The 23648-nt window shown below is 33.5% G+C and overlaps 1 long non-coding RNA gene across 1 annotated transcript; it reads left to right on the top strand.

Moving 5' to 3' along the window:
• Positions 1-9086: 9086 nt before the first annotated feature.
• Positions 9087-14357, top strand: LOC133830529 (uncharacterized). Its single transcript, XR_009892099.1, has 3 exons — positions 9087-9687; positions 9794-10601; positions 14166-14357. It is a non-coding gene; the product is annotated as an uncharacterized LOC133830529 (long non-coding RNA).
• The last annotated feature ends 9291 nt before the right edge of the window (positions 14358-23648 follow it).

Below are 23648 nucleotides of genomic sequence, written 5' to 3'. Positions count from 1 at the left end.
TTTTCCAAAGTTTATTATTTTTAATTTACTAATCTTTCTTTTAATTCTGTACTTTACCTCTCTGTGGATACGACATAGCCCGATTACTACTGCGACCGCTTAGGAGTTTATTGGGCGATATCAGACACCTACACTCATAATTTGAGCAAGGCCTTTGTGAAGGACAACTTCGACTCTTTGCCAGGGTAGAGTCTCAAAGGTCTAAGTTTTCGTTGCATGGTGAAGAGTATGGTCTAGTAACTCTTTGTCATATTCACCAATGACGTGAATAGGCTCGCTTAAGTAGGTTGATCGAGTCGTCTGTAGGCTAGCAGAAGATGGAATTGATGGAGGAGCCAAGCGTGGGATAATGACTGACTGGTCAGATGGTTTCCCCTAGCTAGGTGGTGTAGTCCTCATAAACTTGCTTGGAGGAGTCAAGCTGCTACCTTCACTAGTTTTCCTCTTTTGGGTAGAAGGAGTGTTGAACTACTTGAACATGGTAGGATCTGCATAAAAGTAAAGCAAAAACTGGGTTAGTAGAAAAAATAAATTAACATAGGTGAAAAAGAAAACTCTACAGACTCATCACAAAATCTAATTATGGTTACTGTTAGTAAAACCTGAGTTCAAAACTTCGTTAAAAATCTCGTCCTCATCTTCCGACGATGAGTTGTCTTCTCTAAAGAGCTCAATGCTTTTGCCTTTGCCAGGCCAAGCGAGGAAGGCGGGTCGGTGAGGATTTTCAAAAAAGGCCCTCTAATGATAGCACCACCTGGTCAGCGTGGCTGAGGGGATGGTATAGGAGAAAACTGGTTAGTCACTACTTCGGTATTGGCATTAGACTGATCAGTCAAGTCAGTTTCATCAGTCGTACTGCCTACATCAATATCTCAGTTGTTCGGTAATAATCCCACCAATCGGAGATTCTCCAAGGAGATTAGCTGCTTAACATCCTTCTCCTCTAGGGGCATGTTAGCAAGATCTTCTACTCGAGCATGCATTTCCCTAGTTGGGAGAGGTTGATCAAATGGACATGCATGCGTAAAAGCCAAGTTGTTGGCTTTAATGTCTGTAGTAAGGAAGTATTCTGTATAATACTTCCCAGGATTCAAATTATGGGCTATACCATGAAGGTACTTAGCCCCTTTTTGCCTATGAAAGAGGTTGAAAAAACCTGTATTCTTGTGGCTGGGGTTAGTCCTAAAATCGAACAAATAGTGTACCTCGTGAGAGGTAGGTGGGTTCCAGCCCTAGAAGTGGTAGAGAATGTATAGAGCAAACAGGTCTTGTACCCCGTTTGGAGAAATCTGGAAGGGAGAAACATTAAAGTAATCTGCTATTGACCTAAAGAATGGATGCAAGGGGATTGTAGCTCTTGCATAAATGTGATTCTTAGACCAAGCACAATAAGCTCCACCAGAATTATTGGCTCTTTGGTGTGGATGTGGAAATATTACATTCAATCCTTCAAGACCCAAAGTCTGAATATTCTCATCAAACATTTTGGAGTTTAGCTTAGAAGGCTTAGCTACAAACTAGGAAGGCACACGATCTTCTTCTTTCCTCAGCTTAAGTGTAGCGGCTAGGTGTGTGGTTCGAGTGGCTAGGTGCGTGTTCCAAGCAGCTGCAAGGAGCCCAAGAGGCTAAGGTTCACCGAGCAGCTAGGTGCATGTTTTGAGCAGCTGCAAGGAGCCCGAGAGGCTAAGGTTCGCCGAGCGGCTAGGTGCGTGTCCGAGCGACTAAGGAGGATTGCCGAGAAGCTATTTGGGCTCCAAGGGGATGAAGGTGTCCTAATGGCTATAAACTAAGTGGAATCCAACCAGCTAAAAGGTATGGAGCATAACATGAAGCATGAACATATTTTCCTAATCTTGTGGTGTGCAAACAAGATCAAAAAGTGGAATTTCAAGGGTTCAAAAAGTCTCACGAAAATATCAAATGCTCATCTTAAACCCATGAACCCGAAAATACAATGTGGAACGGGAAATCATTTTTTCTTCAAAATTTCATGAAACTGAAGGAAAAATTGACTAACCCAAAGCCTAAACTACACTAAATCAGCCACAAAATCTCTATTTTACAAAGAGTCTTCACAAAAATTCCAAGAATGCAGTCCAAAAGGGGGTTTCGGCATGTACATGTTCTAACAAGTTTTTGTGTAGAATTGTAAAGCTTAAAATTCTTGAAAGTAAAAATAAAAAAGAGAGAACTTACTCAAATTGTTGGAAGAGCCTTGGGTTTCTTGAGAATTTCCTTTGAAATTATTTGGAGAGATATGAAACCTTGAAGAAGAGATTGGCCACAGCAAGGAGGTGCTTTTTATGATGTTTGTTTTGGTATGAGATGGTGAAGCAAGCATGGGGTTATTTATAGGAAAAGAGGGAGTCCTCAAATACTCATTTTCGTGTATCCCATTATCCATCTTTCTGGGAAATTGGTAACTGCCCTTTTAGTGGACTGAAAATTTTAATTAGACCTTTATTTGAAAAAGGCGGGAGAGTGACAAAGGTCATTTTTGGAATTTTAAGACAAAGTAATTATTAAATTTACTGCAGATAAGTTAAGGAAAAGTTTATCATATGAGAAAATCATATAAAAAACTTGGGGGGAAAATGTTATCCCTAAAATTTCATTTTGATAACGTTGCAATCAGAGGTGACAGGTGGCAGAAAATGATCTACCCGACTGGAGAATACTTTTGTCTGGTCAGGGAGAAGTCTCACCCGACCAGACTAATGGTTTGGCTGACTAGTCATCTTAGGAATGGAGTTCATCCGACCAGTCATCTCAGAAATGGGTTTCATCCAACCAATTATGTCAAATTGAGGGTGTAGCTGACCAGATGTTTCAGAATTTCAGGAGTTAACTGCCCAGTGACTTCTTTATAGAACCTCAGTAACAACTTCAACCAGAATAGCTCGCAACTACCGCGAAAATCTCTCAAATATCCCGAAGTAATAGCTATATTGTTGTAATGTGAATTTGTTTATTATTTTATCAATTAACGGTTGTTGAAACAACCAAGGACCCTGTCAAAACGGGATATTTTTCATGTATGATCCATGAGCCTGTAAATAAAGAGCTCATGGCATCATTGAGGGGGGGATTTTGGAGACTAGAAAGACTCTAGTTTTGAGACTTTGGGACCGTTACTTGGGGCATTCTGCAAGATTTTCTAAGAGTTTAGAGAGAGAAAAACTGTACTTTTCTACTTACACTTGAGAAACTCAGTTGACTCAGGTTCATCTGATCTTAAGTATAGGCTACATATATCATAACGCCAAGTGGATTAGGCTATTACTAACAAATTGGGGCTGAACCACTATAAAACTATTTGTGTCATTCATTTTCTATTCAAGGTTTTCTGTCGTTTTTGACGTCTACTCGTCATTGGCCAAAATCGTGGTCAACATTTGGAAACATGAACAACCTGGCTCTGATACCATTTGTAAAAAGCCTTATTCTATTTCTTTCTAAAAACATCTCTTATCTCAAAGATAATTAAAAAAAATACCACTTAAAAGATAAATTCAGTGGGGCCTTGATAAAACATGCAAGTTTGGGCCTAATAGTTCAAAATAAAAATAAAGTGTTCATATGTAATGTTTAAAGAAAATAAAAAAAAAGTTTAAGTCCCACTGGCTTATTTAAAAATAAAGTCCATAACATAGTTCCTTAAAGCGCGACGCTTATGTTGATTGTTTATTCGTTCATAGGAAGCTCCCACTGTAACGCCCTACTACTGAGGGACTGTTACACTGTGTATTATAAATAGTGCTAAAATCGCTAAGCGATTCATTTGGCCATAATCGTGTAGCTAAATGTGATTAATGGTTTAGGGTTAAAAATTTTGCTAAAGGATACAAATGTTTCACCAAAACGTTTACTATATACATGGGATCCCAAAATACATTTGAAAGGTTAATTACAAAAAAAGAGTTACAACCTACTAACCTAAGCGAAAAAACAGGGTTTGACCCTAGTTCCTCTTTAAACCCTCGACTGTGGTGATCGAGCAGTCGCATATGTACACATCGTCACCTAAGCTCTCCAACGCAAGGGTGGTCCAACTTTCTTTTACCTTTACCTGCACCACATAGCACCCATGAGCCGAGGCTCAACAAGAAAACTTAAACATGCTCATAAGCAGTTAATAACATGTCACCAAATCATAATAAGCATGCCTAGATGTAATAACCCTACTCATGCATGCAGGCAAGTACAAATAAATGATTATGAAGTCATTTTGGCTCGACGCCCTAGGATATGGGACTAATAAGTCACCCTGGGGCCCTGTGCCCTGTCCTCTGTGTAACCAGCTTTCAAGCTAATCTAGCATACTTGGGGCTAGATTGTCTTCGATCAATAGATCGGTCAAGCATATGATACGCTTCTGGTTAGGCTAGATCATCTGGACCAGCACTTAGCTCGCTATTGCCTTGCTTGAATAATAAGTCAATGCCTTACGACCAACATTCAGAGTGTTATTGTCATCCTTGACTAATAAGTCAGTGCCTTTCGACCAACACTCACCATGCTAATGTCGTCCTTGACTAATAAGTCGGTGCCTTTCGACCAACGCTCAGCGCTATTGCCAATCTTGACTAATAAGTCAATGCTAGGATATGTGACTATTAAGTCACCTCAGGTCTCTTAGCCAGATCCTCTGTATAAGCATACCTGACACTGACCAGCACTCAACGTGCTAAGGTCATTGTTGACTAATAAGCCAATGCTAGGATATGTGACTATTAAGTCACCTCAGGTCTCTTAGCCATATCCTCTGTATAAGCGTACTTGATGCTTCAGGTTAGCCTAACCAATATGACCAATACACAACGCTATTGCCGCTCTTGACTAATAATTCAACGCTCTTCGACCAGCACTCAGTACTATTGCCGCTCATGACTGATAAGTCAGAGCTTTAAGACCAGCACTGGGCACTATTGTCGCTCTTGATTAGTAAGTCAATGATCTTCGACTAGCAGTCAACACTATTGCCGGTCATGATTAATAAGTCAGAGCTTTACGACCAGCGCTCAGCACTATTGTCGTTTCTGACTAATAAGTCAATGCTTCCTCCATGAGGTAATGCAAACATGCATATATCATATGTCAAATATCCAGATATAAGGCATTCATCATGCTTAATCGATAATCACAAGCATAATCATAATCCTGCACATTTACAGAGACTCAATCTCTAATCAATTCCATATTCAACATTCATGCCATGCCATAATCACATCACATGCAACACATACTGGGTGTAGTTTTCTTACTTTTGGTCCAAGCATAGGTTACCAATAAACGATCCTCGGGCACGATCCTGATTTTGAACCCCTAGCGATCACCTAGTCACAACCATAATATAGAATCCCGTCAGAAAACAAGTAAATAAAGGCTTCCAGACTGAGTCCTAGCCTCTAAGACATCGAATCCTACCAAACCGGGTAGTAGGATCGATCCAAAGCCCTTAGGTTTAAGTTCCCACGACTAAAAACCCAACCTGGCCAAAAATGAACAGGCGGGCCATGACTTGGCCCTGAGGGTCACGACATGCCTCCCAGATAGACAACCCTCTGCCTGGACTTCAGGGCGCGGGCCATAACTTGCCCCCTAGAGTGTCGCACCCCCCAGGCAGAACCCCTCCTGGTTCTGGGTTGACACAGGTCGCAACTTCTAAGAACAAGGTTGCAACCCAACCTCTAACCCAACCATTTTCTATGTTTTCTCCATTTAAAAATCTTCCAAAAGCCTATCCAAACATATCCATATCCCGAAAATCAAAATTCGCAAACATCTCAATTTCCCAAAACCATTAAAGCCAAAGCCTCAAACAACTCAAAAACTCATCAAAACATAAATCCAATCAAAGCTTAAAAACTCAAAAACTCAAAACTTGAAGCTTGGATTACCTCTGATTGAGTCGTTTCCCACTTAAATCCTCCAGTTAATAAGCTTCTAATCTTCCCTAGAATCGTTATGAGTCTAACCTTGCTTGAATCTGAGTCCTAAAACACGAGTTTCCTTCGAAAATGCTAACGACGTCAAAAAGGGATAACGGGAGAGAAAGAACGTACTGAACATTCTTTTTATATTTCTGATAGGTTACTTCAAGCTTAAGTAACCTCAAGAAAATCCTAATGCTCGGGGTCCCAAAAACGCCACCCGGGTAAAATAGCAAAATTCCCAGAATTCCTTCCTGATCTCGCTAACTCCCAATATATCAAATAATCATTCCCATTACCCAAGATCCCAGTAATGTGTTAAATACCCAATATACTCCTTGACTCACTATGAGTCAAGTATTGGTCCCGTTGTGACTTTCCCACTAGCGTGCTCCCTAGGATCATCTCGTGCCGAGTAACCCAAATATATATATCCACATAATAATGTGGTCCCACACACATATATCACATATATGCCAAAAATACCCATAACGAGCCAAATTACAACAATTTCCCAATTAAACAAAAATGGGCCAACATGCATATTTAATACACCTAAACATATCAAGTCATATTGTAGTATAACTCACACAATCACACAATGATACACATAAATATCATATAATCACATCATTTCCATAATTTTCCATCCTAGTGCCCTAATAAAGGCCCTAAGCCTTATTAGGAAATTTGGGACGTTACACCCTCGCCATACACACCCAGTCGTCGGAACTGCCCACATCACAACGTGTGCCAAAGAGAAACCCTATCTATTACCTGAAATGAGGAAGGTAAGGGGTGAGCTAAAAGCCCAGTAAGGAAGTACAACAAAATTAAAGATAAGACAAGTGAGACATGTATAACATAATAGAACAATTCATAATATCATCATACTCATATCTCATAATCAAAATGAAACATAGTCATACATCACATTCATTCAACATAGCATACTCCTTGTGATCATGGCACCTTTGTTGTCCATGTCACATCTTGAGGTAACCAGTATAACTGGGCTGCTAAAACCTCCTCTATGAGGTAAACAAGATCTCAGAACCTTGAATAACCTCGGCGCGTCTGCCCTCTTAGTTACATCATATCCTTAGTAACTCATTTGTTGTGTTGTGTTCAGCATGCTAGCAACCATCTATTTTCATTCATCATACAAACACATGTAATCCATTTCACATCAAAACAAAAAGAAATACATGTTGCATCATACTTGTCATAACATTTCAAGATATAATTCCATTTTCCATATCACATGGTTTATCATCAAAACATAACACATTATTCCTTGTAACATACAAGTCTTACCATTTCATAGCATAAACATAGAAATTCTATCTAACTTCCTTACCTCAGGTTCGAGCAAAGAGAAAATGAGAAAAACTTCACAACGAGCCTATAATCATAACCAAACGTCGTCTCTTAGAATCACGTAAAAATACTCATGCCCAACACATATACCCCACGTGTGCACATGCACATGTGGCACAAGTTGCCCAATAATTGCACACATTTTCACATAAAATCATAAAAGAATAATGTTAATTCTACCTATTAACCCTTCATGGTTACAAAGTAAAAGTCATGTGTTTGAACAATAGGCATATATTTGAATATAAAAATGCATTTGCATGCGACATGCATATGTGGAAGCGTTCTTAAAATTTAACATTTTAAAACTATAATTCCTACATGCATATTTCTTGCCTCTTCAAACAAAATTTAGCAACATAATTTAATTACCATTATTTGTTTCTCTAAATCCCAAAAGTTGTTAAACAAATTTTAATACTTGATATTTACTTTATAAAATAATTCATTAAGTCTTCTCCAATTTCTCATAAAATAATAATTTTATTTATTATCTAAATAGCATAAAAAAATGTGACGAAATTTGTAGCACTACAATAATTTTGACATTCAATGACTCCCTACAATGTCTTACATCATTGGTGTAAGACATTAACAATTACGAGGGATTTTAAATGTCTTATGTTGGGAGACATTGAAATTTTTTATTAATTGCTAAAATTGTAAGACATTAAAAGTGCAGGAAGATGTTGAAAATTTGGGGTATAAACACATGTTCAGGGGGGACATCCAACGTCTCCCAATTGGAGACGTGGGACACGTGGCATGTCTCCCAGTGGGAGACGTTGGATGTCCCCACTGATTTAATAAACTCTTTCCTCTTCCTTCTCCTCAGACGCACATTATAAAGGCAATTCATAACCGCGAATTTGGGGTTTTCTCTGTGATTTCTAGGGCTTAAAGAGGTATGGATTCTCTCCATTCTCATGGTTTTAGTTAATTTTTTTTAAAAAAAAATCATAGGTTATGCATAAAGATGAATAGTAAATGTGATTTTGTGTTAGTTTTACGTTATTATGTGTTTATTTCAATAGATTGTAGGATTTTCTTGGATTTTTCATAGTGGGTTTCTAAGAATTTTTTTTACTTCGTTGACAATGTAGATTTTTGTTTTTAATTTTACATATCACATTGTATAGATTTCATTAAGTATATATGTTTATGATTTTTGTTTAATTTTTATTATTAATTAATTCAAAATTTAGGTATATTTGTGTTTATATATATTTTTAAAAAATTATTAAAATTATAGTTAATTATATATAGTTATGTTAAAATAAATTTATTAAATAATTTTTAAAGTATAGATATATGAAAAGTTTTATGTTTTTGTTGATTATTGAGTTTTAGGTTTTTATGAAAAGTTTTATTGATTTTTTGTTTAGGTTAATTAGTGGCTCATTGGAACTTTTTTATTTGTTTAGCAATAATTTATTTATTAGATGTTTAGTGATATTTTTTTAGTAATCTTTTATATATTAATTAATTTAATTTTGTAGGTTATGATTTTGTTGGTGAGATTTTAGGGTATTTTTTGCATCAAAATTTCTATTTCAAGCACATATTTGAGGTAATTAAGTTTCTAAAATTACAATAATAAGTTATATATTGCTAGATATTTTGTAATACTTTATTTATTATTTATTAATTATTAATTTAATTTTGTTGGTTGTGGATTTAATAGCAAAGTCGATTGCTACGTGAAGTAATTTTCACTACAACAATTATGCCCATATATTACATTAAAATATAGCATATTTTTAAAAGTGTTATTGTCCCGTGCTATTAGACTTAGGCGCTAAAAAGACAGCTAAAATGAAATATTAGGTGGCAAATATAATAGACTTAGGCGCCAAATGAAAGAAAAAACCCTTACCCTAATCTCTAAGGTTGAATCCCTAATAACCCTTTACGCCTCCTCTCTCACACTCAGTAACTCTCTCTCGTTCTATCTTTCTCTCTTAGCTACTCTCTCGTTCAATCCTTCTTTCCTTCTCTCTGTTTGTTGCAGGTGTGTAACAAGGTGATGGGGGCCCGCGACTTGGGTCGTATGACAGGGAGGCTCGATTCGTGGGTCTATGGCGTGGCTCGCTCGTGGGTGCGATGGTGCTTGCGGCGGTGGGTCTACGACATGGCTCGACTGGTCTATCTTCCATCGGGTCTCAATCTTCCATCTCTGTATTTCCCTTTGTTTCTCAAGAAAATTCTTGGGGAAATTGGTTGTTTTGCAAGTTTGTACATTATTTTTTAATTATTTACAGGGTGTTACAATACTTTAGTAGTCTAATCCAAATTCTACATCCCAAAATCAGATACGATTTGGGGTTTGTAGATTCAACTTGTTTCCGTGTCTATGTGAAAGTCAGATGTGAAGGTATATATCTGCTTTCTGAGTTTTCTGAGCTTATTATTTTTATGTCTGCTTTGTATATGTCTGCTTTCTGAGCTTAATACTACTTGTTATATTCTATAAATTGTAGAGATGGTGGAGACAACTGACTTAACATTAATGTAGTTGCAGGTACTTATTTCTAAAGCTTAAGATCTATGACTAGTATTTCTGGATTCAATGCTAGATTTGCATAAACTGTGTTATTTCCTTTTTTTTCTTCATTTTTCTTATTTATATTTTTATCTTGTAGAAGATGAAATATCTTAGGCTAGAATCATTTCTGTGAAATTGGTGAAAGTTCTGGTCTGTTTTATATTGATTATCTTAAGATCATGCCTTTTTAGCGAATTTGACTGCTTATATTGTTGATTATATGGGTTCTATATCCATGGTTTGAATGTTGAAATATTAAAGTTGAGAAATGTTGATCTTAGGGTTATTATTGGAAATTTTTATTCTTTTATTTATTTTACTATTGTTACGAGGTTTTTGATTTTGAGATTGGGAGTTGTAGGATTTTGTATCTATAATTTTTCATTGATTCGATGTTTGAGAGGATCTAGGGATATAGGGCTAGTCGATGAAAATAAGATAAAAAAGATTTGAACTCCTCTCATTAAGTAGTTACGGTATAATAGTTCTCCATTTGAAAATAGATTGAGTTCATTTAAATAATTTTTTCCATTTATTGTTCTGTGCCACAACTCAGTGTGTTCTTTATAGTAATATTTGTGTACCTTTTTATTTGTTTGCCATTGATTCATTTAAATATTAACAGAGCTTTTCCTACTTTACTTTTGTAGGATTAATGAGAATAATTGCTAGGATACATATGCTTGGGGCTCTAAATGGTGTGAAGATGGACTTGGCAAATGTTGTTTCCCCTTTGCTTATAGGTATAAGCAATTTTTTACATTCTTGTATATATTATGGAGCTCTATTATTTGATCTTGATTTAAGTTATGTCCAATTTGGTTTTTTTATGTGCTTAAGGTTTTATGTGAGATTGTATATATTTGAAGCTATTGTGATAATACATCCTTCTCTTGTAGCTTTTGTACTTTTGATAGTATTTTTGTAGTTTTATATTTTATTGCCTAAGTTTATTATTGTAAATTTATTATACATTTGGAAGTTGTATTGTATTAATTGCACAAATGTATTTGGTCAGGAAATATTCAAGGTGATTCTCAATGCATGACCTAGATGATGTGCTTCTTAATATTGATTCTGGTTTTGATATGTATTTACTTGTATGAACAATGATCATTAATTTTTGTTGGATAGTGACAATATAGATAGTAGTATACATTGGCTTAAGAAACACTAGACATGTTTCAATTATAGATAGTAGTATACATTGGCATCTGCTGATTTTTATATTTCTTGCTTACTCTTTAGGTTTGACTAATCTGGAGAATATGAATCTGTCATTCACATTAGTAACTAATGGTGCTTTGAAAAAGTTTTCTAAATTAACATCACTTAAATCACTTAACTTGGATGCATGCCAAATTACTGACGAAGGACTTGAAAATCTTACGAGTAAGTATTTTAATGCAAGTTTAGTGTCTCTACACTCAATTTCTGACTAGTGTTTCTCTGTACTTAAAATTAGGCCAAACTTTGAATCTCCTAATTTACTCTTTTCTTCATTATTATCCTTTAATTTCAAATATTGAGTTTATTCCCTGTGCTCATGTAAGCAGGGCCTCTGATGTTAATAATAATGTCAGTCAATTGTGAATTCAGATTTTACTGAATTGACACACCTGGATCTTTTTGGAGCTCATATCACAGATTCTGGAATGAATTATTTATGATGTATGTTAATGAATTGCAGTCATGACCCCTTTTTATTTAATCAGTGCATTATAATTACGGCTCTGGTTTTGTGTCAATTACTATCGATTGCCATAACATGCATGAGAAATTAAGTACTTTACATTCATTTTTACATATTATATGTTCGTACTTGAATTTTTTATGCACGTTAGTTACTCCCCGCATATTTGAAGCTTTTCAATTCATGTTCCTTGCAGATTGTGAATTTCAAACTTGACTGTAATCCAACTGCAAGGAGTACAGTGTTCATTTCTTAATTTAAAAGTCCTATGCTAGGATCTCACTATGTTTCTAGCAACAACAGTCTATTGGTTTAAGGTCTATAGGGAGCAGCTCGCGAAGAATAACTCCAGCTTAGCTTATCATATTGTTTTTCATAGGTCTAATGAGTAGATAGGAAAAACACTCATATTTATGCTATAATTTCTTACTGTATTGTATATGCTCTATTTTCACTTTACTGTTTTTCTTGATTATATTGTATCATATATACTTGATTGATCTATACTTCTGCTTTTTCATTTTGATGGTTTCTAGAGCTTATTGACTAATAACTCATAGCTTCAATTGTTTCAATTTTGTTTTTCTTTTCTATAATAAATTGTTGCTTAGACTTTGTGAGTCAGTTAGAGAGTGAGATGGCTGATGTGTTGTAAATCATTAAGTACTATCTTTGCTTAGACTTGTCTCTCCTTAGTGACTATCATTGGTCTATTTTTCCATTTCTGTCCTGTCTTCTCTGTGGAGCCTATTTTTTCTTAAGTTTTCTTAGTTCTGTTTCTGCTCTGATGTTGTTCTATTTGTTGTCAGCTTTATTCTCTCTTATGTTTTATAGGGGTGTTGTTATGGGAAGTTTATGGTCTGTTACTTGTCATTTTTTTGTAGTTTTCACCATGTTTCCTTGTTTTATGTTTCCCCTGGTTTTGTTTGTCTTGAAGTTGTCCCTCTGTCTCTATAGTTTCTAGTTTTTCCTAGTGATTTTGTTGTCTCTGTAGCTTTATAATGGTTTGTATAAATTATATATATAAAGGACTTCTTTTTAGGAATTTTGTTGCAGCAAGTAAAATTTAATCAAAAGAAAAAGAAGGGAAGATTTCAAGTGCTAATAGAATAATTAGTTTCTCTTTGAAGCTTGTGTTGTTGTTCGGTAATTTTCCCTCTTTATTTGTTTATTAATGATTTATAATTTTGCTATTATTTGTTCTAAAGTGCATTTTAGTTTTTATGTGTTATTATAAAAGAAGAACAGAAAACTTACTGTACCACTAATTTGAATCTACATCTTTGTTTCTTTTTACCCTATGCTTGCTTTTTTCTCTATGCCCTTAAATCATGAAGCTTTCTTGCCATGGAAACATCCACCCTCGCTGCCCTAGTGGATATTGTTTGCACATGTTTAGAAACTCTATTGTGTGGTCAGGGAATTTTTGAGCCTTTTTCTCCTTATTTAATGTTGACGTCCAACTAATTACTCATTGTTGTATGGTACTTTTAAGTTCCCCTTTTTCTCTATTTCTCCTTTTCTATTTTTCTGCTGAAAGTGTGATATGTTGGATAACATAAAAAAATCAGATTTCTTCAGGTATTTTTGTGTTGAAACAATCATTTGTTGTTGTTGCTGTAACTCTAGTGAAACATTATACTATATTTATATATATATATACACACAATTCATACTTTCATGTATATTAATCTCTCTCGAAATGGTTTGAGTTTGAAATTCAAAGTTGTAGCTATGTGTGTTTTATTATGCATTCAAATTTGGAGCATTTGAGTATGAGCTATCTAATAAAGAGGCATTTAAGTCAAAGTAACTTCCCCACCGCTGCTGGATTAGCTTCCTCTACTGCTGGTTTAGCTTGTTTTGGTAATATAAAAATTTTAAGTCTTTCTTCTTTTCATACAGATTTAGTGTTGTTTTAACTGTTTTCCTTCTAAAGTATAGTTAAAAGAACCATAGTTTTGATTGTGTTTTCTAAAGTGCTAAAGTACCATTAACTTGATTTAAAATGTATGTTAAAGTGATCTTTGATTTATTTGACTGAAAGTCCATTTTTCCATATCTGTTTGTTTTTGTATTTCTCTCTTCCCTTCTCTATGTTGGTATTTTTCCCATTTTTTTTCTTTCTTTTTAATAAAATGGCCAAATAAGTTATAAGTATTTCTGATTGTTTGTTTTGGATTTAGACAGAGTTAGAAGTTTTACAATAAGTTTTCTTTCATTTGTAAATCCGGTGTTCTTGATTTTCTTAGTTGTTCGAAGCTTTTTTTTTTTGGTTTTGTTGCTTGTTAATTAGGAATATATATTTTGATTTGTTTTTTGAAATTGATTTGATAATCTGATATGGGAAATTTTGGGGAATTTTAGTTGGCACTTCAGATTTGATTGGCTTACAATATTCTTGTACAGTTAAAGAGTACACAAAATTTGAACTAAAGGGCTTAACTTTCTCTTGGTACTTTAGCTTTAATATGCAAAATTTGAAACCATAGACTTCAATTTGAGTCCAATATGGGCTCCTTTCTGACCACAGGGATCTCAGCCAGCATATTTTTGGTTCATTTTATAGTAGTTAGAATCTACCTCACACAAAAATATGTTGAATAACTTGCAGCATAGCTAGAGAGCTTGATTTGAAGGAATGGACTTCCAGGACTGAAACTGCTAATGTGCTGCATGAGCCAGTATGTCTCTTTTCATCTCATCTCATCTCATCTTGCAAGTCATTTATAATTTAAGTAGTTTCTTTTTCTCTAGAGTTAATTATGAGAAATTCATAAACATTGTTTGGTAAATGAAAATTGTATTGTTCTGCTTTACTAACTCTGTTAGATCATTCCTTTTATTTTGTTAACTTTCAATTTTATACATATTTGTAAAATTTGGGCTCCTTAATCTATTTCTAAAATTTAAAATGTATTTGAATGAATTAGTTTAGTGATCTAAAATTTAAAATGTATTTGAATGAATTAGTTTAGTGATAGTGCTAGTGCTAGTTCTCTCAATATCCTATCTTTCCATATCAAGTTTGAAATTCATGTCTAGATCATTTCACTGGTAGTCCTGTGCATATTTTGTAGATGCATTCATACTGATATTGATTGGCATTGTGGCTGTTAAGTTTTCAGTTGCAATTTGGTACTCGTTGGCTTGCTATAGTAGTATAAACCATGCACGAATATAATATTTATGTCCTTTAATATTAATAGTGCTTTAATATTGTTGTTGTTTAATTTGGTGATGTCATATTGCTAATATATGTATCTATCTCTGTATTTTTTTCTCTCTTTGTAATTTAGTTAAAGCTTTTTTGGTTGGCTGCCTCCGAGAGAAAAGACAAGATACTTAGTGTATCTGATGGGTCAATCAAATGTTTAATGCCTTTTTGCCATTAACAAAAAATAATCCACACATGAAGCTATTTAGAGTTGTAAATACGGGCCGGGCTTTTGAGCACGGCACGAAACCGGCACGAGCCCGGGAGGCACGAGCACGACACGGCACGAAAAAATATGGGCTTGGGCCAGGCACGGCACGAAAAAATATGGGCTTGGGCCAGGCACGGCACGACACGGGCTTAGCACAGCACGGCACGACACGAAAGCACGAACAAACTAGCCCGAAAGCACGACACGATAAAAAACCCGATATTTTGACATTAATAATCATAATAAATTTTTATTTGTCAATAATTAATAAATTAAAATGATAATATATGTCTTATTTTTTTCAATGTTTATATTTTATAATTATATTAATTTATTTTAAGATTTGTTAGTTAAATTTTTAGCATTTATTAGTAGGTATTAAAATTCTAATAATTATCTTTGATATAATTTTATGTAAAATATTGTTAAAAAGTATATAAAAATATCTAAAATTATAATTTAAACAAAGAAATGTATTTGGTTTGGTGGTAAGTCCATTGATGGTTAAAGAGGAGGTGGAGGGTTCAATTCTCCATCCTCACATTTTTTAGCAAAAAAAAAGTGGGCCTAAAAGTGGGCCCAAATTTGGGCCCGAATATAGAAAGTGGGCCGGCCCGAATAAGGAAAGTGGGCCGGCCCGACTTGGGCCCGACACGGCACGACATGGGCCGGGCCCATGGGCCGTGCTGGGCCTACTCTTTCAAAAATGGGCCGGCACGAATTGAATATGGGTCGGGCCCGACCTGGCCCGAATTTACCGGAGGTACGAAAAATGTGGGCCGGGCCGGGCGGCCCACATTTACAGCTCTAAAGCTATTTGAGTCACTACTCTATACAATCACTTTTCAATCTAAATGATTGAAGACAACATTTCTTTATTTCACTTTCCAATAAAAGCTTCAGAGAGTTTTATTGAGTTAACTCTAATCTAAGTATAAAATTAGTTTTATACTTCTTTAAGGGTCCTTAGCTAAGTCCTACAATGTTGGCCACTATAACATATTCAACAAATTTCATACAAGCTAACCATGGACCTGACCACTGGACTTACTTCTCATTAGTTGAAATGATGGGAGAAAACTTATTTTAGTATCATGTAAAGAATTTCAACTTCAAATGTCTAGTCATGATAAATAATTAAGAACCTTCTCCATTCTTATTATTAGCCATAGAATCAGATTCACCCATATAAAACGCATACAACTCATATCTCAAGTAGCAGCTTTGACTAAGAAGTCTAACTCCAATTGAGTAATAATAAACATCCAAAATCTCTTCTGTGGCACTTCCAAGACATTTCTTATAGTCATCTGGGGACAAGTCTCTAGTGCATTGTACTAAAGCGTATACAGTATTATCCATATGTTGGAGGTTATACTGAAACAGACTAAATCAGTATAATAGCTTTTTGATGCAAGGATAGTAGTTTTAGTTTCTTGTTCCCAGATGTTGTTTCTTAATATTTGAGTTGTTTAAAATATGGTTTGAGTTGCTCCTTTTTGGGCAAGTGTTTTTTCTCTTTAGTTTTTGTTTAGTGTGTTTTTGTCTCATCCCATTACACTCACTTTAGTTCTTTTTTCTCTGTCCTGGACTGGTTACATTTGTTGAGTTCATGCAAAAAAATTTCAAATTTCACACCTGCAACTATTCTTTGAAAAAGTGATTGTTTGTTAATCAAAATATCAAAAATGTATTGTTATGCTCAATATTTTTGTTTATGAATGTCCTAAAAATGTGCCTAAAATATAGCTTCCAATCCTGTTTCGATTTAGGCTTCTTGGCTCCCTCATTTCCCCGTCTTTTTTCAACAAAGATTAAGAAGATTACTCAATTTACTATTCTCCAATCTGAAACATTTTTACTCAACATACAGAACATATGTTCTGGGATGTTATTTATCTTGGTTCTTAGCCTGCATCTGAAGCTTTGTTCTGCTTTCTTATTGAAATAGTTTTTATAAAAAAAAGGAACAGGAAAATTTAAGGACTTATGGATGCCATGCGCTATATGTTTTATGATGGCATGAAGATAATGAAAACCTTGAGGCTCTGGAGACCAACATTGTTAAAAAAAAGTTCACTAATCATTTTGTTTTACTTAGTGAAGATAAAAAATATTATGAAATGCTTGGTCCTGGTCCTTGGAGCTTGTTTTTTCACCCTGTGCTTTAACTTTGCAGCCTTTGCAGCTTTTGAGGGTTGTGTTCTGTCATGTTAATATGTATTACACATTCTTACAAAAAAGAAAAAACAAAAGGAAAAATTCTCAAACTTTTTATTCCATTAGACCATTCTTTTTTATTCCTTTATTTATTAGCACAGTTTTCCAAGGTTCCTTCTTTCCTAGTTGGTCCTGGTCTGGTGGTACAAAAAGTGTCTGATTATACAACTTGTTGTAAAGTGTCTGATTAATTGGGTGTTAAAAGACAGGTTAATTAAGATATGTGTCATGATATATCATTGGTTATTGGTTTAACATTTTTTTTTGAATTTATTTTAAGTGGGAATGTTTCTCTGCTTTGTCCCAAGATCTTCTATTCATGTTTAGTTTTGGTATTTGGGAATTTCAGCTATGCTAATGAAATATAAACACGAATAGAGATATGGAGTTTTGCTTTGCATAAGTCATTCATTAGTCCTGTAAATCAAAATGCATTCCATGCCAATCAGATTTGTTTTGTTTATGAATGTCCTAAAATTGTGCCTAAAATATAGCTGCTTATTTGAATATTTGTGGAAAGGGATAATACTGTTTATTTGATACAATGAAAGACCACATTCTGAATCTCTTTGTAAGATCTTAACAAGTTTTTCTTAAGCTATTTTTGCAGCTAATGTTACTGATTGAGGTTCACTAATTGATTATCATATCTAGTATCAAGAAAGACTACATGCTAACATTTTCTTGTGCAATAGTGACAACTTCTTTTATTCATACATTTTTCTTTTTTGGGAGTTTCCAACTTTCATGTTTCAGCTATATTAGGATTGATATTTAGTTAAATATAATACTAATATGTTTCAGTCACTACACATTGTATGTATGTATGTACGTGTGTATATGGTTTTTCTCTGTTTTCTTTTGATTAATTTTTAGTCATTTTATTCAGCTCTCATTTTGCTCATTTTTTGTGGAAAAGTTTGTAATTATTATGCAACTTATATGAGCATAGAAGAGGTCTCTTTGACTCACTGGATTAGAGAGTGATAGATGCCAAGCTTTTGAACTATTACCATACTATTTATTTGACTAAATTTTGCAGTGTTTTAAAAAATTTCAGAGCAACATCATGAGGAGGTTTGCCTTGGAAACCTGAGGAGATTTCAATTTAGAGAGCTTCAGATGGCAACAAACAACTTCAGCAGCAAGTACTTGGTTGGATGATGAATTGAAGGATGGAGCAAGTTTCATGCATGGTTTACTTTTGTGTATTTTGTAATATTTCTGTTTTTCATTTTTAAAGTAAAAAATGTTCAAGATTATATTACTTTATTATGTTATGCTTTCAAATTTAAGTTAGAACTAAGATCTCATGAATTAGATATATTCATGGTTTGAATTAGTTATTGATTAATGTAATACTTGTGGTTTATCAATCTATTGAGAATTACATTTTATGATTAATTTTTGATTTTTTTTTATCAAAATACAATAATGAAAATCTTTTAATTAAAAAAAAATCTTATAAGTATACTTATCAAAATAAAATTTAAAATATATTATCCACACTAAAGTAACAAAATTTTATTACTAGACTTTTAATATGTTATGATTTACAAACATATTATAAGCGTAAAAAATCGTTATGGTTTATATAATATAACAAATTAAAAATGTTATCAAAATAATCAAATGTAACAGTTGAAAAATGTTATGAAAAAAGTACAAGATTAAATTTCAAATTTATAACCAAAAACTCTATCTAAATGTTATTATTTCAATATTATAGCACCTAAAAATGTGTTATTGAATAGTTTAAGATAACATCGAACATAACATTAAAAAACTGTTATAGAAAAGACTGGACTTTTAATAACAGGGGATATGTTAGCATTTTCAAAAGTGTTATCAATAGTCCCGGTTAGCAGTTTTTAAGTGTTATGAATACTGTTTTTTCTTGTAGTGTTTGCTAGTTTTTGGATTATTAATTGCAAGAGGTACATATATATTCTCTCACTTCTACTTTTGACATTGTTAAACAAATGTTAGAGGAGTTTGAGTATCTTAAATACTCATCCATAGTGAAGTAGGTTGTGAGATTAAAATTGTGTTCTGCTGTGATAACGGAAGGTTGAGAACTTGTGCGTTTTAGTGAAGTAGGTTCTGTGAAATTTGGTTGTGTGCTACTGAGCAATAAGGAAGAAACTTACTGTATGTTGTTTGAATTGTTTGTTTTGCTATTCACATGCAGATGGTTAAGTCACTATTATAGGGGAAATGCTGCCCAATTTTATCTAGGATTACAAATAATTAGCTTTATATAGACATCCAACTCTATCAGGTGCTTATTTAGTGTCGTTTCTTTTATTTTTCATAAACATAGGTGAAGATATAGATAGAAAGTGGATGTCAACGAATAAGTTATTGCTAACAACTCTATCACCTACTTAATTAATATATTGTTTTTGCAACTAACAAGTACGCCATATACAGATGCACAAATTGATGATTTGTGACACGAATTGGCGACAAATGTGTTACCAACAATCTAAAATTACCGACCTCGTTGTTAGGTTTTCTTACTTTTTACCGTTTTCTTCATATATAGTGTAATATTTGTCACATTTGCATATATCTAACAAATATTGCTCATCTTGTAAAACAATCTAAATTTTCATTAATGGATTACAATTTTATTTTATTAATTATATCAATTTAAATTTATTAATTATATCAATTTCAATTTAATTAATTATTAAATCAAATTAATTTTAATTAATTATTAAATCAATTTAAATTTATATTAATTATTAAATAAATTTGATTTTAATTAATTATTAAATCAATTTAAATTTATATTAATTATATTTTATTTATTATTATTTTTTTAAATGTGAGACTTTTCAATGTCTTCCACTGGGAGAGGTTGAAAGGTGTAAAAAAACATGGACTTTCAACTTCTCCCATTGAGAGACGTGGGATGTCTCTCACCTCTTCCAGTGGGAGACGTGGGATGTGCACTTACAATGACTCCACCTACAATGTCTCCCCTAGCGAGAGACATTGTAAACTTTTAATGTCTCCCAAATAAAGTCATAAAACTCTTATATTGTTGTAGTGGCTATTTAGAATAAATTAATAAGTTTCTTGTTTCCTTTAGAAGATAATTTTACTAATCTAAAAAGAATACTACATGTTTTTAAATGTGAAAATTCATAAATATAGTGTGAAAAATTACATTTTTATATATATTATTTAAGACTTAAATTATTGAAGTGTAGGACTCATTCATCTTAAATAAAATAATCATTTTTCTTAATAACCCAAACTTACAGCAACTATTAATTTGTTTAAAATTCACAAATGGATTTAAACCATAATATTTTTCACATTTTAAATTAAAAAAATAAAAACTGCACATAAATAAAAATGTGAAAAATACATATTTACATTTTTAAAATACCACATTTATCATACACATAGCTTAGGGTGCAATTTTATTTGATGCACTAGTTTTAATTATCTCATTTAAAGACTTTTCTTATTAATAACCAAAACTTCCAGTAACTATTTATTTAATTAAAATCACAAACTTGAATTATATTCTTATTCTTTTCACAAATTAAATTAAAAAACTGCATGTTAATTATTTTGAATAAAAACTTATTATCATGTGAAATAAAAAATGTCCCTTACTTATATCAAATCAAAATATCATTTGAGACATTACTCATGCATTTTAGAATCTTTGATTTATCATTATCATCAAATAAAATATATAAGAAAAAAAACAGCAAGCATAAAATCACATAACATTCTCCTACAGTTGACACACCTTAAAATTTACATTTAGCATGCAAGACTAACATCAACAAAAAATCGAACTACCCTAAACCATATCATCACATAAGGCCGAAATGCACATCTTCCCCCATCAAAATCATTTTTTTCAAAATCTATCAAGTCCCTTAAATGAGAAAAAGTACATGTTGTACCCTAATTTCAGCTCGTCATCCACTCAGTTCGGGTACAGCTGGCAAATAAATATACGGATAAATAACCAAGGAAATGATATCTGTTTATTATCCACGTAAACAACGTCGGTTTCACAGGCGTCCTGGGTTTAACCCAAGCTACAGACATGAAGGTTGTGAAGCACGACCTCGTAATATTCAAACAGTTGTCGAAGTATGAGTTGGGAGAGATACCCGACTTGAGGTATCTCTGATATATTGCGTACCCGTGGATCCCTAAAGACTCGGGTATTTTTATACGATTAGTTATGACCAGCCTGTCATATTTAATGTCCCAGATATAAGGAGAACATTTACTTTATGATCAAATCATATCCCATTATAAATGGGAAATATATTTTTTAAATGTAATAAATATGTAAATCAGTGATTGACTCACGCGGTTACCCAAACCTGTCCATGAAATTTCTCTATAAATACTGAAAATATTGGACAGGAAAAGGGATGATTATTCTGTAATACTGAAACTCTGCCAAAATAGAGAGAGAGAAACAACAATAATATAGACTCATGGACTAGGTGGATTTTAACCACTGAACCACATAAAAGATTTGTGTTCGTGTGAGTTTATTTCATCTTTCGTTACGCTTTATTACTAAGCACTAATAAACCTTATTATTTCTTTATACATTGTTGGCAAAAAACCGCGTCAACAGTACCAATAACACAAAAATGACAACATCTATAGAACATGGCAATACACCCTAGGCCGAAAACCCTAGTGTATACTTACACTCCCAACTTGCACTTTTAATAACCCAAAACATCATGATTTTAAGAATAATAATATTCCAATATTAATTTATCAACAGTAACGAAAAAAACAATCAATACTCTAGAGGATTTGCATGGAAACCTAATATGCTCCTATCTTCCAAATTCACAAACAAGTTGATAGGATATTAACTAAAACTCAATAATTCCTACATGCGTAATTACATATACATAAATGAATTTGTTCATGGAAAAAACTCATGCATGTACTACCCATATAACCTTAGCATGTTCCTTCAAATCAAAAAAAGAAAATATAGAGACATGGGGAACAAATCATCAACACGCATAGGGAGTAAAAAAAAAATCCAAACAACCAGGAAGAAGATCACAAACCTCTCAATAAACATGCTTAGCCAAGAACTCTAGAATCATGTCTCTTGACACCCTTGCCACTTATCATAAGAACCTAGAAACGAGACACCACCAGTATCTGTATCTTAGAAATCTTGGAAGGAAAAGTAAGGAGAAGAAAAGAAATAAGAAAACAACATCTACCATTATACCTCTTCCAATTTCGAAAGCCTATCCCTCTTGTCTTGGTGGTCGACTTCACTATAAGGGAAAAACTCGTGAACCTCTTGCTAGAACCACCACAAAGATCCTAGTTCAAAGAATCCCCAAAAATATTCTTGACTTAGAATATAGAAGAAGAGATTGAGATAATTGAAAAGTATGAGGATAATCACCTTACCTTGACTCTTTGGAAATCACGAACCCTAGCACCCCTTGTGTTAATGGCAAGAACGTAGGGAGATACAAGTTCTCTATATGGTGTTGGGCAGCCTCCAAGGTGATGAGAGAAAGAAGAAGAAACGTGGGAGAGGAAAGAAAAGGAAACCTATTCTTATGCATACCGTAGTCGAACCCTAGTGCTGTTGGTCCCCAAATTGTGTTTGATTGATTGTCTATTCCCCCTTTCTAGCAATTAAGTTAATTTTCCTATCAAGAAATAAAGAAAAAAAAAACTAAATCCCTTTTCCTTGGATGGCCGTGACACACACTCATACAAGATCACTCTAGATCATAAATTTCCATATCCTCTCATAAACGAAATAGCCATTTTCCTTATTCTCTTTTCACACAACAAATGGGAACTTCTCAAATTTTAACTAGATGTCTTGTTCTTCACTACATCCCATAGCCGAGAACACACCAAGATATCATACACACACACATGACAAAACAAAACCCAAAAAGGAAAGAAAGGATTTCAAATAATTTTCAAGTAATTCAAATGATAATCATTCCAATTAAATAACACTCAACCAATTAACTAAAATCCTACAATTAACAATTAATCAAACAAATATAAATCATACAAATATCCATTTCTTAATTTTTAAAAAATGGCTCTTTTGGTGCACTACAGGCTTACATTATTTTGTAGGGCCCATAGCCCATTAAGAGACTCTATAAATAGGGATCTCTCACCGTCATTAAAAAAAGGAAATAGGTTGTATGTGTGCATTACATACAAAATTCATGTCGAATTGTATTCTCTCTCAGGCTTAAGAAACTTAATTGAACCTGGTTCTTCTTAATCTTGGGTATGAGATATTTTTTATTAATATAAGTGCAAGTGGACGTAGGTCTTTACCAACTTTTGGGACCGAACCACTATAAATTTTGTGCGTCATTTATTTGATTTCAGTTCATTAAATTCTTTTATGTCGTTTTTTTTTTACGTAGTGCCGTTGA

The sequence above is a fragment of the Humulus lupulus genome, chromosome 1 (assembly GCF_963169125.1).
Source record: "Humulus lupulus chromosome 1, drHumLupu1.1, whole genome shotgun sequence".
Lineage (NCBI taxonomy): Eukaryota > Viridiplantae > Streptophyta > Magnoliopsida > Rosales > Cannabaceae > Humulus > Humulus lupulus.
The sequence above is the reverse complement of the archived record's forward strand: the minus strand, read 5'-3'. Positions and strand labels throughout refer to the sequence as shown.